Consider the following 2492-nt stretch of genomic DNA (forward strand, 5'->3'; position numbering starts at 1 on the left):
TGTGTGCCCAGGGGTAGAACAGGCCAGTAGATAACAGCGCCCCCCCCTTCCGCCCCGCCCGCCAGGGGTGGCCCCCCTGTTCCCCCCCCCCGGGCTATGGGTGCTGTCCCCCCCATCCCACTGTCTATACCGGGGAGGGGGCTGCAGTGAGCAGCTTTCATGGTGTGAGCCTTGCAGTTTCCTGGGTCTCTCTGTCACCCTCTCGCTAGGGTGAGGGGCAACCATCTCTTTTGGATGGGGGGGTGTGTGGCATGGGGCCAACCATTTCACTGGATGGGGGGGGGGGGGGGAAGGGGGCCAACCATCTCGGTGGATGGTGGGGGGGTGTGGCACGGGGCCAACCATCTCGGTGGATGGTGGGGGGGTGTGGCACGGGGCCAACCATCTCGGTGGATGGTGGGGGGGTGTGGCACGGGGCCAACCATCTCGGTGGATGGTGGGGGGGTGTGGCACGGGGCCAACCATCTCGGTGGATGGTGGGGGGGTGTGGCACGGGGCCAACCATCTCGGTGGATGGTGGGGGGGTGTGGCACAGGGCCAACCATCTCGGTGGATGGTGGGGTGTGGGGCGATCTGTCTCGCTGGGTGGGTGAAGGGAATCCCATGAATGCTGTGCCCGAGTTCTCTTGCTGTCTCTCTCTTCACCAGGGCACCTTTGCTGGGCGGCCATTACTGCCCCCGCGGTGACCTGATTCCCAGAATCTGCTGCCTGACCGCCCCCACCTCTCTCTCTCTCTCTCTCTCTCTCTCTCTGCGTCTGACCTCAGGACCCGCTGCAAACCCTGCTCTCACAGAAAGCGACATGGCTTCGATCAGAACCCACAGACCTGCGAGTGCCAGTGCCGCCTGTCCCACCGCCGGTGCCAGGAGAAAGGGCAGGAACTGAACGAGCACACGTGCAGGTGGGCACCGCTGGGGGGTGGAGGGCAGGGGTTAACGGGGCCTCCCGTGAGGGGAGGAGGGGGTTAACGGGGCTTGGCATGACAGAGGGGGTTAACAGGGCTTCCCGTGGGGGGGTGTGGGAGGGAGCGAGCGACGGTGTTAACAGGGCTTCCCGTGGGGGGCGGGAGGGAGGTTAATGGGGCTTCCCGTGGGGGGTGGGAGCAAGACAGAAATTCCCCTCCCCTCCCACCCCCACCACCGTGATCGGGCAAGAAGCAGATCTCACCAGGAATTGGCGATGAGGTACAATCGAAGAGGCTTAAGGAGGAGGTTCTCTCCCAAAACCGAGGAGGCAGAGGGTGATGTAATGGAGGGGGAGGGGGTTAGAGGGATAAAACTGAGGGTCTTGTACTGTGGCTAGGGAGACCCATTTCATTCCCAGACAGCAGTGGTCTAGGAGTTTTATTTTTATTCACTCGTGGATTGTAGGTGTCACTTGTTAGTCCAACATTTCGTGCCCGTCCCTAGCTGCCCCTTGGGGTGGGAAGGAGCTGCCTTATCAAATCACTGTACTGTAGGGGCTCCTACACAGCGCTGTTAGGGAGGGAATTCCAGGAATTTGATCCAGCGACACTGAAGGAACGGTGATATATTTCCAAGTTGGGGATGGGGAGTGGCTCGGAGGGGATCTTGCAGGGGCTGGTGTTCTCATGTACCTGCTGTCCCTTGTCCTTCTAGATGGAAGTGGTGGTGGGTTTGGAAGGTGCCGCCTGAGGATCTTTGGTGAGTTTCTGCAGAGCATCTTGTAGATGGTACACACTGCTGTTACTGAGCGTCGGTGGTGGGGGGGGAAATGGGATGTTTGTGGATGTGGTGCCAGTCAAAAAGGCTGTGGATGGTGTCGAGCTTCTTGAGTGTTTTTGGAGCTGCCCCCATCCAGGGGCAAGTGGGGAGTATTCCCTCCCACTCCTGATTGTAGATTTGAAATAATTGTTAAGTGGATTGGGGAGAGGTTGAGGGTAATTCTTTTCAGCCAGAGGGTGATGGAGATCTGGAAGACATTAACTGACAAGGAATGGGAGAGACAGAAACTCCTCATATACAGACCGAGAGCTAGTAAGTGGGAGAACTTCCTCAGCAGCCATGATAAGATGGGCCGAGTGGCTTCCTGCTATTTCACAGCAGTGAGGAGCCTGCTATCCGTCCCTTTGCTGTCCAGCCTGTATCCCCCAACCCCTCCCCGATTCTCTCCCTTGCCCTGTGAGGATCTTCCCAGCACCAGCCAGAAACAGGCCAGGGTTAACCAGAGCCTCCTTTCCCCCCACTAGATGTGAAAGGCCGAGGCGGTGATCGGTGGAGGCCGTGTGAGGGAGCTCCTGACTGCTGCGATGAGAGCGAAGGGGGAGGATGGAGCACATGGAGGATCCGGGCCTCTCCATTATTACAAGCTGCCCATCCCATCGACCAAGAGTGTGAGCCCCTCTCTCCCCTCTGTTCTCCATCCCCCTCTCCATGTCGTCGCTGTCCACCACCCCTCTCTGTCTGTGTGTCTCTCTCTGTCTCTCTGTCTGTCTCTCTGTCTGTCTCTCTGTCTGTCTCTCTGTCTGTCT

At 59.1% G+C, this 2492-nt stretch overlaps 1 long non-coding RNA gene across 1 annotated transcript in view; it reads left to right on the forward strand.

Moving 5' to 3' along the window:
• LOC125487642 overlaps window positions 1-2483 on the forward strand; it is a 3953-nt gene extending 1470 nt beyond the window's left edge. Inside the window, exons 3-4 of the long non-coding RNA XR_007266008.1 lie at window positions 768-902; window positions 2211-2483. This is a non-coding gene — a long non-coding RNA (uncharacterized LOC125487642). The remainder of the gene's footprint in view (window positions 1-767; window positions 903-2210) is intronic.
• The last annotated feature ends 9 nt before the right edge of the window (window positions 2484-2492 follow it).

The sequence above is a fragment of the Rhincodon typus genome, chromosome 43, assembly GCF_021869965.1.
Source record: "Rhincodon typus isolate 14 chromosome 43, sRhiTyp1.1, whole genome shotgun sequence".
NCBI lineage: Eukaryota > Metazoa > Chordata > Chondrichthyes > Orectolobiformes > Rhincodontidae > Rhincodon > Rhincodon typus.